Below are 15,728 nucleotides of genomic sequence, written 5' to 3'. Positions count from 1 at the left end.
AACTTAACTACATCTGCAAAGACCTTTTTTTCCCCAAATAAGGTAGCATTCAAAGTTCCAGGGATTTGATGTGGACATATCTTTGGCGGGGTGGCACCATTCAACCCGCTATACTTGGGATGCAGATACATGCTGAAAAGAATCAAAAGAAGCTTCTTGGAGAAGAGAGCTGGCCAGAGGGTCCAAGACAGCCTTCTGAGTGCCCAGCCTGGGCCAGAATAAAATGAAACTGAAGCAGGGGAAGGTCGTGAGAAAACACACACGCACAACTTACCACCACCTCCCAGGTGCTTCTCCTTTCACTCATCAACAACTCTCGCTAGCTCTGGAGGGTCTCAGCACAGACCCACATATCACGGGGAATGAACTTTCCAGTCCAACGAGAGGCCCTGGCCGGGGTGGACTGTTTATAATGGGTTGGGTGGGGGCTACAGGAACACAGACATAGCAGGCTTGCGTTAAAGGCCCAGCCAACCATGACTGGAGGAAGCAGAACTGAAAGATGGGGCCCCCGCCTCCCATTTCTTGGAGAGGGACCAAGGCTGGGAGGTGGGGGAAGGGTTCCACGTCTCCCAACAAGTTGTCCTGGGAGCCAACGAAGCAATCTACTGTTCTCTCCAGGGTGGTGAGAGAAGACCTCCCTACCCCAAATCTTGCCTGCTGCCTGCCTCCCGTTTTTCAGTCTGTGGTCTTTATTGCGAGCCTACATTGTAGACATCTGCCTCTTTCTCCAGACTGTGACATCTGGTGACAACAGCTAGGGACTAACCCCAGCAATTCCATGAACGAAATGTGTGACTTTAGTCAAGTCACTCAAATTCTCAGTTTTCCCACAAGGTCAGCCAGGGACCTTCAAGCTCAATCTCCTTCATCCTACAGAGGAGAAGATGAGACCCTGAGAGGGGATGTACCTTGCCCGAGGCCCAGGAGTCTGCCGGTGGTGGAGCCTGCACCAGATCCCCTAGCACAAGACTCCCAGTCGACGCTCTTTCCTGCCAATCAGAATACATCCAGTCAAATAAGCACCCCCGTTTATCTAGGCTCAGGAATAGAGACCGGGTCCCATCACAGATGGGCAATGGAGGGAAGTACAGTGGGGAAGAGCCTGAAGAAGTCTAGCTTATTGACAAGCTCAGCTTCAAACATTGGACAGCATCACCAAATGTGATCAAATACCGGGGAAATACACCGACTGCAGAGAAAGAAGGCAACTCCTTTGAGCTTTTGGAGTCAAATTGCCTGACTCTGAAATCACTCCTATCTACCAACTCACCACAACCTGGGAATTTCATTTTTTACATCTCTTGAAGCCTCAGTTTCCTCATCTTTATTTATTTTTATTTTTATTTTTTGGCCACGTGCACGGCTTGCAGGATCTCAGTTCCCTGACCAGGGATCGAACCCAGGCCCCCTGCGGTGGAAGCGCAGAGTCTTAACCACTGGACCACCAGGGAATTCCCTCAGTTTTCTCATCTATAAAATGGGAATAATAATACTTGGTAGCTCATAAGGATTAGGTGAGTTAATTCATGTAGAGCCCTTAGGAAGGTGACCATCACTTAGTAAGTGCTTAATGAATGGAAGCATAGAACAGCATCCAACACACACTTGATGAGCACAACGTGGGTGACGGTCATTATTATTATTATTATTAATTCACCTCTTACCTCTGTGAGATTGATAAAGGGATCCTTTCTCTTCCATTCCTGCTTTACCACATTGTGAAGCCAAGCTTTCTGTTCTTTTGCATAAGGAGACCCCGCAACCTCCATAGGAACAAGCCAGCCCAGGAGCCAGCAGTGCAACCTGGAAAGTCTGCTCTCAGACACCCCCAACATACACCTCAGCACCTTCCTGCATCTCCAAGACAAAGCCTGCATCTTACACACTGCCTCTTGAATAGACAAAGATTTGCAGCTCACAACAGACTTCTGCCTCCAGCCCCCAATCTGAGCTCACAAAGAGCCCTAGGGAGAAGGTATGTGGAGTATTATGCCTATTTGACCAAGGAGGATACTCAGACACCTCGCTGAAATGGCCTGTCCAAGTTCACCTGGTTGGAGAACTTGAGTTTGAATCCTGGCTGGGAGACCTTAGGCAAGTGACTTAACCTCTCTGAGTATCAGCTTTCCCACCACTAGATTGGGATAATGATACTTACCTTGTGGGACCATCAAAAGGCCAAGAAGGGCTCTGCGTGGTGTGCCAGGCACACAGGAGGCCCACGGTCAAAGGAAGTCCATTAGATTGGGAGCCTGAGAATCTAGGCTTGCAGTTTAGAGCTCCCCGAAGTGCCATAGCGCCTCCCATTCATGCCAAAATCAACTTGGCCTGGGACCTCCTGGGGTTCCCACAACCATGTTTCCTGTGTCTCTAGATGCTTAGGAAGTGCTTCAAAGCCTCCTAACTGGACTCTTTCCTCCTCCTGCAATTCCAGAGCAGGCTGGCGGCAGAGAGCCCTGACCACCTCACTGCAGAGGAGCGAGTCCCTGTCAGCTGCCCCAGCACAGGCCAGATCCTACAGCCGAGGAGACCTTGAGTGCAAGAACCCTTCCTCTAGCTCACCTACCCCTGGGCTCCAGCATGTGGCAGCCTCTCTCCATCAGTAGGACTGATGGTGCCTAGCTAGAATTCATAGGTGCCCTCTGAGTGCCAGGCACCAAACGGCATGATTTATAGACATTATCCCGTTTAGCTGAACTCACACATTAGCTATTTGTATTTCCATTTCTCAGATGAAGAAACAGGCTCAAAGAGAAGAGTAATGAGCTGGGACCTGAAGCAGCTGCCTGGCACCGAGGCTCTGCTTCTTCCAGGCTCTGGCCCCCTGGCCACCCTGGGGAGGTGCCTGCGCCTGGAGCGAGGAGGCGTGGGTGGCAAGACCAGTCCTCCTTCTGAGGAGCTGTATGGGGTGCAGCAGAGGAGTGGGCTGTGCCTTCCTGGTAAATGGACAGTATTTTTAGAAGGTTCTCTTTGGACCCGCCCTTCCCCCTGGGCCACCACCTTCCACATCCAACTTGAGAAAAAGTTCCTAATCCTTTTGCCACCAAAAGTCTCTTTTGGGGTTTGTTTCCATCCCCATTTCATACTATACCGCAGGTTTTGAAAGCACATACACACCAACATCGTTTTTGAAATAAAGGTTCATTCCTCTCTCCCTTGAGGGAAATCAAGTATTACCAGAATGTTCTAGCTCAGACCCTGATATTCAGTTTCTGCAGCTTTCTGTGCTCCATCTCTGCTGGGGAGAGTCTTTTGTGTCTGGGGTTGTGCTGGATGCTCTCTATTTATTATCTTGTTTCAATTTTCACAGTAGTTCTGGGAGATTGGTATTATTTTACACATTGTACAGATGATGGCAATGAGGTTAGGCTCAGTTATCAGCTGCTTTCTTCCCAGAGAGGGGGGTATATCCTCGAAGGTCTGAGGAGGCATTGAGAGGGAGAAGGGGACTCCTTTGCTACCCCCAAGCCTTCAGCACTGCTCTGCACTGTGATGAAAGAGCATGAGAAGAAATACTTCCCTACTTGTTGACTGTGATCTCCTCCTAAGGAAGGAATGGAAAATCTCTGAACCATGTGTCTAGAGACATGGGTTTGAGTTCCAGCTCTGCCTTTGATCTTGAATACCATTCTCTACCCTTCCGAGCCTTAGTTTCACCAACTGGCTGTGGGAGCCCACTCAGATGAGGCATTTGGGGATTCTAGATTCCTCATTGCCTATCGGCTTTCCCCCCTGCCTTTCCCCCAAGGCCCCCTAACACCACTCTGCTCCCCAACCTCATGACAAGCTGCTTCCGCAGGCCACATGGTGGCCAGAAGCCAGGAGCCCAGGGTTACTTATCTACCGCAACCAGCCCCCAGTCAGCATCTCTGTGGATCAGACAAGTTCCTCTTTTCTTCTTGCACCCTGTAGCCCTCCAGGTAAACTCAACAAGACACCTTGCACTTTTTTTCTCTCCAAACCTGTAAAACAATGATTTACTGAGCATCCCCTGTAAGAAAGTCACTGGGCTCAGTTCTCCGGGGGCCCTAGAGAGGTTTAAAACATAGCCCCTGACAAGAAGCTTGCAGTGTAGACCCAGATGATATTTTAGAAAAGAGACAAAATGTGATGATAATGGTACAGTGGTTAAGAGTGTGAACTCTGGGTTCAAATTACAGTTCCACACTAACTGTTAGACCTCAGGTAAGTTATTCAGCCTCTCTGAGTTGTGGAATCTATTGCCTTTAGGTGGCATAGTGTCGATCTCAGTAGGTTGCTATGACTTGCCTAAAGTGACATATCCAAGAAGTGCTACTAAGATGTAAGTTCCAAAATGAAAGCAGCAAGGTGTCACTTGCCACCGTACAACTGGCAAAAATTAGAAAGCTGGGCAATGCCAAGGGGTTGGTGGGAGTGGATGTTTGTGGCCACCTGCAGAACAACCTGGCACCACTTAGAATACCTAAGGATGCAGAGATCCTACAACCCAGTGATTCAATTCTTGGGTATATACATATCAAAGAAATGCTCCCACAGCTCCACAAGGACACCCATCAGAAGTTGCTCACTGCTGTGCTATTTGTGGTGACCAGGAGCTGGAGGCCACCTGGGTGTCTATTGCTAGGGGAAGGACAGTACAAAGTAGCTGCTGCGATCTGTAGAGGATGATGCAATAATTAGAAGCAACAGACCAAATGAACATGGAGGTGGATCTTAATAACATAGTACAGGAACTTCCCTGGCAGTCCAGTGGTTAGGACTCTGCCTTCCGGTGCAGGGGGTGTGGATACAATCCCTGGTCGGGGAGCTGGGATCCCACATGCCTCGTGGCCAAAAAACCAAAACATAAAACAGAAGCAATATTGTAACAAATTCAATAAAGATGTTAAAAATGCCACATCAAAAAAAAAAATCTTAAAAAAATAAATAACATAGTACAGAGTGAAAAAGTAAGAAGCAGAATGAGCTCTGATAACCCAATTCTAGACGTGCAGAGTGACATACAGGCACATAAAAAAAGCAACACGTATTTAAGAAGAACACATGCAAACAAAAGGATACACCCTGAGTGCATTTGAATGGGTGCCCAGAAAGAAGAAAGAGAAAGGGGGAAAGGGAAATTAATTAAGAGAGATGCCTCATGTGGACCAAAGATCATAGTGTACTGCGAATTGAGATTTGAAGTTAACTGAAGATTGAAAGGCTCCTGAAGTTAAAAAGAAACAAAACAAAACAAAACCAAAAAGGATGGAAGCCTCAAGGGGCTTCTGTGTTTCTGTGGCTCACCAAAAAAGGCCTGACACCTGTAGACGCTGAAAAAGGAAGAAAACTGCACTCTTGCCACCCTGTAGACTGTCCAGGGATGGGGGGATTTGGGCCCAGGAGCCCCCAGACCTGGGGGAGGAGATGAGAACGTGCAGGACTTGGAGATGAACAGGGAAAGGTGGGCACCATCTGTAGAGGAGGAAGCCCTAGCACTCCGGTCCCCTTTGCTGGTCCAGTATGGGCAACCCAGGAAAATGAGACAGAGAGGACTTCCGGAAACTGCTGGTCTCACTCAAGACTTTCACTTCCTGGAGAGGCTTGTGGAGGTCACAAGAGACAGAGTAGAAACTAAGGTATGTGGCAATGCTGAGGGGCAATGGGGCTGCAAGGCAGCTGGAGGTTCTAGTCACTTCTCCTCCAGGAGGGGAGATTGGAAGGGGTGTGTGTGTGTGTGTGTGTGTGTGTGTGTGTGTGTGTGTGTCTCCTATTACATCTTCCAATGTAATAGGAGCCAGCAGACCCGACAAGGAGAGGTCTTGAAATATTGTAATCGGGCGGCTTTGGTGCCTGACTCTGACCTCAGGCTCCTCCTCTGCACCAAAGGGGGCTTGGCTTGGAGTACGGATTCAAAATGAAGGGTGACTCAGGCCTATAGGCCTAGGTGTTTTGTTTCCCAAGACAATTTGTGTGTGTATACGTGTGTCTTAATTACCATCGCAATGTCTCCATATAGAATATACAATTAATCGTTGCCAAAGACCCCACTACTCCCTATTGCATTCTGCTGGGTCCCATTGGGCACAGTTACGGCCCATTAGGCATTTGGGTTTGCAACCGTTGGCCTGCAGGCCTCCTAAGGTCACGTCTATCTCTGATCTGCTGGAAAGATAATGGCTTGGGATGGATGGGTGATCGGGGCAGGGAAAGGCAGGACTGAATTCTGTCCTGCCCCATGGTGGCATTGGGATGCACATGAGGGTGTCTTCCAACAGAAAGGGTTGGAGGGGACTGGCCCTGAGTGCCCAAACTGGCCAGTTCCACAAAGGAAGGAGCAGGAAGCATGGGAATTGTGGTATCTGGGGTGCTGGGTGTGTTTCCCCAGCTCTGGCACCAGCTCAGACTGAAAAGGGATTAGGAAATAAGCTGTCTGGGAACCACAGGGCACAAAGTTATTCCCCACTGGACCTAGCCTGCTGCCCCACCTCGCCCTCCTCAGCTCCAGCCCCTCAAGGATCTTGGCTCCCCAGCCATCTCTGGCTGAGACTTTCCATCATAGCTCCCCAGCCTCTCTGGGCTGAGACTAGCCTGTGCCAGGATAAAGGGGTCTCAGAGCAGGAAAGGTGGAAATGGAAGCAAGATTGGCTCCACTCCTGGCCACAGAGCTTCTCAGCAGTTGGAGTGAGGGCAGAGGAAGTGGACTGATGCAGCTATGGACCGCTGAGTTTACAACAGACTGGTGAGACAGGATCCACACAGGGAGTCATGAGACCTGAGATCCGCGCCCTGCTCTGCACCCGACAGGCTATGTGAACCTGGGCAAGCCCCTTTCCCTCTCTGGTCCCCAGTGGCCTCATCTGTTAAATAAGAATGTCATGCTAGAACAGCGGCTTTCAAATGAAATTGTACAAGGAGCCCAAATCCCAGAACAGGTGATAATGGAGCTATTCAATTAAAGGGGATGAGGGTGAGGTTGCGGGGGGCGGGGGGCGGGGAGGCAGAACCCACCCCTCCCCAAAAGGGGCTGCACAGAAGGCAATAAAAAAGACAACTCCAGATGACAGTTTAGGCCTTGGCCACCAGATGCTCTCTGATTTGACAATTTCAAAAAATGTAGTAGATTCTGTGGTGTGCTACAGTCCCTTAAGGACCAGCTGCTAGAGGGCAACTGGCTCACAGGTCACAGCTCAGCCTCTCTGGGGGGACTTCCCTGGTGGTCCAGTGTTTAAGACTCTGCGCTTGCACTGCAGGGGGCGTGGGTTCGATCCCCGGTGGGGTCACTAAGATTCTGCATGCCGCGCTGTGTGGCCGAAAAAACAAACAAACAAACAAACAAAAACAACTCAACCTCTCTGGGACTAGCCCAAAGTCACACCCTTTTCCAGTCACTGTACCCACATGCAGTGATTGCTGCCTGCAGGCGTGCAAAGGTCTGGTCTGGGAGTCTCAGTTTGGGATAACCCTGGCCGCCCCAGCTTCAGCCCTCCCCACGGGATCGGCTGAGACCTCTGTCGTGACTGTATCGCAGCCCAACTCCTCCCTCTGCCCAGTGCTGCTTCCTCCCTTTCCCCCGGGGCCCTCTCCCCAACCTGGAGACCTCTCCCCAGTAAACGTCCCGTGTGCAAAGCTCCATCTCTGAGTCTGCTTCCTGGGGAACCCCACGTGAGACAAGCTGGTTCTGTTTTTCCTCAGGTAGGGCCTGGAAATCATACAGAAGCCCACAGAAGACCCCACGGAGGCCACCTCTGAGCCTTGGGCAAGCCATCTACCTTCTCTGGACTCCCTGGAGGACACCCATCGCATCACAACTTGGAAAATCTTGGAACTCAAACAAGACAAGCTCGGCTGCTGCGTGTAGTGCCTGTAAATGGCACAGTTACCGGGGCTGCGGAGCCTGAGGGCCCTGGGGGGAGGGGGAGGGGGGAGGGCGGAGACACCTGTAAGAGCTGCAACCAGGGGAGGAGGGGGCCCCAGTGCTTGACCAGAACGCAAGCCTCCCGGACCTCCCTCCGAGGGGCCTTCCCTCTGCAAGCCCCACCCTTCCCAGCTGCGGTCAGTGAGCCGAAAAGGAGTCCAACAAGTTTTTCCTGGAAGAAAACCTGAGCTGGGTGCTGGAGTGGGGAATGAGGAGAATGTGGCTGCAGTTAGCAAAGCCAGGCTCCCAGCTCCAGTGCTAACCCCCAACTTGGCCTAACGTGGCACCTAAGCCTGCGGCAGGCCCTTGGCTCAGTGCTGGAGACTCTGAGGTAAATAAATCACGTGCCAGCCCTGCCTGCCAATATCTGATGACAGTTACCAAGCTTGGCCGTGAATCAAAATTGCCTGAAGTGGGTGCTAAACACACGGCAGCCGGACCTCACCCCCTGAGGTTCTGACCGTAAGTCTGGGGTGGGGTCCAGAAATCTGTATTTTTACATGAGCATCGCCCTTGGGCACCCCCTCCTCCAACACACTCACATACACACACTTGCCTTGCGGTGACTGAGAGCTAAGGTAGGCTTTATTTCCAAGGCAGCCTGAGTTTCCACTTGCCGAGAAGACATTGCCTCTCAGTTTGCATGGCTCTATGGCTTTTCCTTCTTCCAAGGGAACCTTCCAGGCCCTGCATTTCTACCACCTTTCTACTTCTCCCCAGCTGGAAACCCCAAGACTCTGCGCTTAGGTTAGGTTGGTCCCCAATTCCTATATTTTTCCTTCCAAAAGTCCCTCAGCAGCCATCCCCTTGACCTAGTAGCCCCATCCCCCGAGCCTAGATTGTTACAAGAGCTACTAGGTCTTTCCGCTAATCCAGAGTCTTCCAAACTTCAAACATTCGCCTGCCTCCTTTACAGTTTTTTTGGTCATATCTGCATACCACCTGTTGTATAATTTACCTAAGCATTTTCCTTAAATTAACTTGAAAAAAACCCAAACATATTTATTTTAAAAGAAAATTTTCTAGAATTGAAAGCAGGGATGCAAATAAATACTTGTACACAAATGTTTGTAGCAGCACTATTCACGAAAGACAAAAGATGGAAACAACCCAAGTGTCCACTGACAGATGAATGGATAAAGAAAATGTAGTCCATTCACACACTGGAATATTATTCAGCCATAAAAAGGAATGAAGACCAGAGCCTCCCATCAAGCCTCTTAGATAGCCTCAACCACCAGAGGGCAGACAGCAGAAGCAAGAAAAACTATAATCCTGCAGCCTGTGGAACAAAAACCACATTCACAGAAAGATAGACAAGATGAAAAGGCAGAGGGCTACATACCAGATGAAGGAACAAGATAAAACCCCAGAAAAACAACTAAATGAAGTGGAGATAGGCAACCTTCCAGAAAAAGAATTCAGAATAATGACAGTGAAGATGATCCAGGACCTCGGAGTAAGAATGGAGGCAAAGATCGAGTAGATGCAAGAAATATTTAACAGAGACCTAGAAAAATTAAAGAACAAACAAACAGAGATGACCAATACAATAACTGAAATGAAAACTACACTAGAAGGAATCAATAGCAGAATAACTGAGGCAGAAGAACGGATAAGTGACCTCGAAGACAGAATGGTGGAATTCACTGCTGCAGAACAGAATAAAGAAAAAAGAATGAAAAGAAATGAAGACAGCCTAAGAGACCTCTGGGACAACATTAAACGCAACAATATTCGCATTATAGGGGTCCCAGAAGGAGAAGAGAGAGAGAAAGGACCAGAGAAAATATTTGAAGAGATTATAATCGAAAACTTCCCTAACATGGGAAAGGAAATAGCCACCCAAGTCCAGGAAGCGCAGCGAGTCCCATACAGGATAAACCCAAGGAGAAACACACCGAGACACATAGTAATCAAAGTGGCAAAAATTAAAGACAAAGAAAAATTATTGAAAGCAGCAAGGGAAAAATGACAAATAACATACAAGGGAACTCCCATAAGGTTAACAGCTGATTTCTCAGCAGAAACTCTACAAGCCAGAAGGGAGTGGCATGATATACTTAAAGTGATGAAAGGGAAGAACCTACAACCAAGATTACTCTACCCGGCAAGGATCTCATTCAGATTCGATGGAGAAATCAAAAGCTTTACAGACAAGCAAAAGCTAAGAGAATTCAGCACCACCAAACCAGCTCTACAACAAATGCTAAAGGAACTTCTCTAAGTGGGAAACACAAGAGAAGAAAAGGACCTACAAAAACAAACCCAAAACAATTAAGAAAATGGTCATAGGAACATACATATTGATAATCACCTTAAACGTGAATGGATTAAATGCTCCAACCAAAAGACACAGGCTTGCTGAATGGATACAAAGACAAGACCCATATTTATGCTGTCTACAAGAGACCCACTTCAGACCTAGGGACACATACAGACTGAAAGTGAGGGGATGGAAAAGATATTCCATGCAAATGGAAATCAAAAGAAAGCTGGAGTAGCTATATTCATATCAGATAAAATAGACTTTAAAATAAAGAATGTTACAAGAGACAAGGAAGGACACTACATAATGATCAAGGGATCAATCCAAGAAGAAGATATAACAATTATAAATATATATGCACCCAACATAGGAGCACCTCAATACATAAGGCAACTGCTAACAGCTATAAAAGAAGAAATCGACAGTAACACAATACTAGTGGGGGACTTTAACACCTCACTTACACCAATGGACAGATCATCCAAAATGAAAATAAATAAGGAAACAGAAGCTTTAAATGACACAATAGACCAGATAGATTTAATTGATATTTATAGGACATTCCATCCAAAAACAGCAGATTACACGTTCTTCTCAAGTGCGCACGGAACATTCTCCAGGATAGATCACATCTTGGGTCACAAATCAAGCCTCAGTAAATTTAAGAAAATCGAAATCATATCAAGCATCTTTTCTGACCACAACGCTATGAGATTAGAAATCAATTACAGGGAAAAAAACGTAAAAAACACAAACACATGGAGGCTAAACAATACGTTACTAAATAACCAAGAGATCACTGAAGAAATCAAAGAGGAAATCAAAAAATACCTAGAGACAAATGACAATGAACACACGATGATCCAAAACCTATGGGATGCAGCAAAAGCAGTTCTAAGAGGGAAGTTTATAGCTACACAAGCCTACCTAAAGAAACAAGAAAAATCTCAAGTAAACAATTTAACCTTACACCTAAAGGAACTAGAGAAAGAAGAACAAACAAAACCCAAAGTTAGCAGAAGGAAAGAAATCATAAAGATCAGAGCAGAAACAAATGAAATAGAAACAAAGAAAACAATAGCAAAGATCAATAAAACTAAAAGCTGGTTCTTTGAGAAGATAAACAAAATTGATAAGCCATTAGCCAGACTCATCAAGAAAAAGAGGGAGAGGACTCAAATCAATAAAATTAGAAATGAAAAAGGAGAAGTTACAACAGACACCGCAGAAATACAAAGCGTCCTAAGAGACTACTACAAGCAACTCTATGCCAATAAAATGGATAACCTGGAAGAAATGGACAAATTCTTAGAAAGGTATAACCTTCCAAGACGGAACCAGGAAGAAACAGAAAATATGAACAGACCAATCACAAGTAATGAAATTGAAACTGTGATTAAAAATCTTCCAACAAACAAAAGTCCAGGACCAGATGGCTTCACAGGTGAATTCTATCAAACATTTAGAGAAGAGCTAACACCCATCCTTCTCAAAGTCTTCCAAAAAATTGCAGCGGAAGGAACACTCCCAAACTCATCCTATGAGGCCACCATCACCCTGATACCAAAACCAGACAAAGATACTACAAAAAAAGAAAATTACAGACCAATATCACTGATGAATATAGATGCAAAAATCCTCAACAAAACACTGGCAAACAGAATCCAACAACACATTAAAAAAAAAAAAAAAAAAAAAAGGAATGAAGTTCTGACACATTCTACAACATGGTTGAACCTTGAAGATTATGCTAAGTGAAAAAAGCCAGACACAAAAGAACAAATGTTGTATAATTCCACTTATATGAGTCACCTAGAGTGGTCAAACTCATAGAAACAGAAAGTAGAAGGGTGGTTGCCAGGGGCTGGGGGCAAGGGGAGAATGGGGAGTTAGTGCTTAATGCGGACAGAGTTTCAGCTTGGACCATGAAAAAGTTTGCGAGATGGATGGTGGTGATGGTTGCACAACATCGTGAATGTACTTAATGCTATTGAATTGTACACTTAAAAATGATTACCTTGCTAAATTTTAGGTTTAAAAAAGATGAAAACTTTCTATCACTACCTTGCATGAAAAAAAACCCCAAAAACAAAAACTGCAGTCTCACTTGCTATTGAAAGCAAAACAATGTTGTCAAATTAATGTCAGCTGCCCTCCCACTTTGTTAAAAAGAAACATTAGTATTAGAGTGCTAACACGCCTACTCACAAAAAAAGGAGGATTAAAAGAGAATCAGAAAAGCACCAATGTCCTCCCTATAAGAACCAGTGTCAACCAAGGCTTCTCTGAGAATTGTCCTTGGACCACGGATCACGTATGTGCCAAAGTCTTTGGAAACACACGGACGTGTGCCCAATGACGACCTCTCAGATCTTTCTATACGATCCCTCTAGAATCTGTAAGGGTTACACCGGGCACATGTGTATTCTTTGGTGGTTTTTGCAAAGTGCTTTTGTGTAGGTCAGGAAATCATCAAGAAAGCCCTCGTGTCTTAGCTTATAGATGCCCCTCGGGAGGGGAAGTCAGTTACTCAGGGTGACTGATGCCAAGTCTGAAAGCTAAGTACATAAGCTTTACCCTCTCCCTCAGGCCACTTCCCTGATTGCCCAAGACTGACCCCAGGCCTTGGAGCAGGGTCCCTGTGTTAATTTTCTGATTTTACTCTCCACAAGGTACTAGATGCCAGGTCCCTGCCATCAGACAGACTTTGCTGTATCAACAAGTCTCCCTCTGACTATCCAGGACCCGCCCTGTATTTGTGGAGGCTCACACCTCCGCCCAGGTAATGGATGGGCTCTCAGGGGACCTGGTTTCAAATCCTGATTCCGCTAATAACTTGGCTCTGTGGACTTTGACAAAACCTCCTAGGAAATCCCCAGAGGTTTTGTAACATGGAGTAGGTACCGGGGTTGGACCTCAGTGCCTTTCAATGTATGTATGACCTCTGGACCTCTGAGATAGGAATCACATACACACACACAACCCATAGCCAGTTAACCTGCCATTGGGAGCACCACCCCAGGCCCAGCCAATGGGATCTGGGGCCGGGGGCTGGGAACCTGCACTCTAAACAGCCTTCTGGGTGATTCCCACGTGTGGGAAGCCTGGGACCCCCTGGCTCAGTCGTCTCTGAGGACCCTTCCACTCCATATTCTGGGATCTTGGAGACCAGGTCCTTGCCTAAGGCAGGCTGGGATTTGGAAAGTGATGATTTGCTGGGGTCTCATCTTCTCCCCTTTCAGCTCCACCAGGCCCTAGAGCAAGAAGCACTAATTTCCTTAACCTTCTGATTGGCTGGGAATGGTATTTCTTTTTTTTGGGGGGGGGGGGAGTGGCACATAGATGGAAGACTTCCTGCCAAATTTAGGAACTCCTGGCCGCAATGGGAGGTGGGGCACTTATGTCCCCTCCCATGTGTCACCTAGGGTGGAGAGAGATGCTGTGGGACTCAAGGGAGAACTGCAGGGTTTTAAGGGTCCCAGACAGAGCTAGACATGGTGGCTCCAATTCTGATATTCTGGGACCCCGGAGAGCCCCACCCCAATCCCTTTCCGGGGGCCCTTAGTTTCTCTCCTTAGAGGATGTGGCTCAGGACCCCAACTTGCGGTAGAGATGCCGACGGTCAAACACAGTCCAGGAAAGCCCCTGCCCCGCAAGATGGTAAAAGAGAAGTGAGGATTTCTCCAATCCGACGTTTAAATGTCTCCCCATAGCTCTCCCTGCGCCGGGGACCCCACCAAGAGGGCCGGGTAACCAGACTCCAGAGTCAGAGCGGGAACGTGATTCAAGAGGGAAACTGAGGCTCAGAGACGGGCAGCCCCGGTCCTAGGTCCCCCGGTAGAAGAAAAGCCTGTGTCTCCCTCCGCGCGCCCCTCCGCGCGCCCCTCCGCGCTTCTTCAGATTCTAGGACGCGCAGGGAGACTGTCTACCGAGCGTCTGGCCACACCGCGTCCCCGCTCTGCGTGCTCCTTCTGTGCCCCAATCTCTCTGCAGACGCGGCCGCTCCCACCGGCTCTCCCCGCCGCCTCCCCTGGGCCCCGGTGCTCTGGGCAAAGCAGCCCAGCTCCGGGTTCGCCGCTCCCAGTCCCTGCGTGGAATCCTTCCAGGGATGCTGGAAACGAGGAGTTTCTAGGGTGTGCACTCTGCGCATTGCCTTCCTCCTCCTCCCAGCCTTGCTGTGTGATCTCAGGCAAGTAGCTACCAGTCTCTGAACCTCTGTTCCCAGCCCCACTTCAGGGGCTGCTAAGGGGATTTTGTTTACCTTCCGCTGTTCCCTGGACGCCCGCGCGCTGCCAGTGGCTTCTCCCTCCCGCCAGGTCTGAGGCTGCAGCGAGCAAGAGAACTTGGGGCGAGCAGTCGCCTGGCCACCCCACCTCCACCCACTGTGGCTGCCCTTTTTCTCTTTCACTTTCTCTCTGCACCAAGGGGCTTGGGCCAACCCAAGCTGGGGAGTAAACAGGCACCCGAGCCGCCCCCTGCTGCGCCCGCCACGTGCTTTCTCAGAAGCGCCTAGGCCACCCCCCACCCCCCCCACCCCCCCCACCCCCACTCCCTGGAGCGGCTAATCAGCTCCTAAAAATGGCCAGTGCCCAGCTTTGGAGGAGGCAGCCTGCCGGTAGGCATATGATATACAAGCCCTGGTTTGCAGCGAGCTCATCCACACCCCTGTCTGGCCCTCAATTTCTCTCCACCTCAGCCCCACCTTGAAGCTGGCAAACCACCCCTGCAGGGCACAGGGGTTTGCTCGCTGAGCCATTCATTCCTGGGAAGCCGGATGCCCTTGGGAGGAAGAGAAAATTCCTCAAGGAACTTTCCTGGCTGGAAATTCAGCCCTGGCAACCCTGAGTTCCCATCACCACATACCTCCTGGCCGCTTTCCTCCCACCCTTCCTCTTCCAGAGGTCCTGGACCCCTGCTCCATCCCCCCTGAGACCTTGGGGAGGTCACCTCCCTTCCCAGGCTTGGATTTCCTCATCTGGTATTGAGGAAGGGGTGGGTCAAGGTGACTTCTGACCTCTCTTTCCCCCTGGAAAACTCCCCCAACAAGCTCTGGCTGCAACCAACAGAGCTGGCAAACTTGTCATCAATCTGCAGGTTCAGAGGAAGTCTCACATTTGAGCAGCGTCTGAGAAGAGGAGTCCTGCAGTCTCAACCACACTAATAACGGGCTCCTATGTGTGTCTTCAGATCCTACAATGCACCAGGCACTGTGCTAGACCCTTTGATTCCTCACCTTTGTCTTGTAATAAGAGTTTCCCCCTATTCCCATTTAACAGCCCAGGAAAACAGACTCAGAGTAGCTTGGGGACTTGTTCAGTGTCACTTCACAGCCAGGCAACAGTGCAGCTGCGATTCAAACCTGCCGTGCTGCCTTCAGAGCTGGTACCAGATGTCTGTGCTATGCTGTCTCTCATCATCTGTCCCCTGTCCCCCATTTTTTCCCCAAAACACCGTTTGGAAACTGGGGAGAGGGCAGCATTGGTCCAGGTGACTGTATTGCCCACCAGCTGGGGCTCAATATCTAGACCAAGGGGCTGACTCTGGCTTTGGTTTCCCTGCTTCCCGGGGATGGGGTGG

General features: G+C 48.7%; 1 protein-coding gene across 9 annotated transcripts in view; it reads right to left on the bottom strand.

Moving 5' to 3' along the window:
• Nucleotides 1-15,728, bottom strand: part of CIITA (class II major histocompatibility complex transactivator) — a 52,899-nt gene that overhangs the window by 25,734 nt on the left and 11,437 nt on the right. Inside the window, exon 1 of one of the 9 annotated variants that reach the window (XM_082432495.1) lies at nt 14,413-14,471. The exons of the other annotated variants lie outside the window; for them this stretch is intronic. The gene's annotated coding sequence lies outside the window, so the exon portion shown is untranslated. Of the gene's footprint in view, nt 1-14,412; nt 14,472-15,728 lie in introns of those variants that run through there. 9 annotated transcript variants of the gene reach the window in all.

This window comes from Balaenoptera physalus, assembly GCF_965194825.1.
Source record: "Balaenoptera physalus genome assembly, chromosome: 16".
NCBI classification, from domain to species: Eukaryota; Metazoa; Chordata; class Mammalia; order Artiodactyla; family Balaenopteridae; genus Balaenoptera; species Balaenoptera physalus.
Note: the sequence above shows the minus strand (reverse complement) of the source record. Positions and strands in the feature narration are given on the sequence as shown.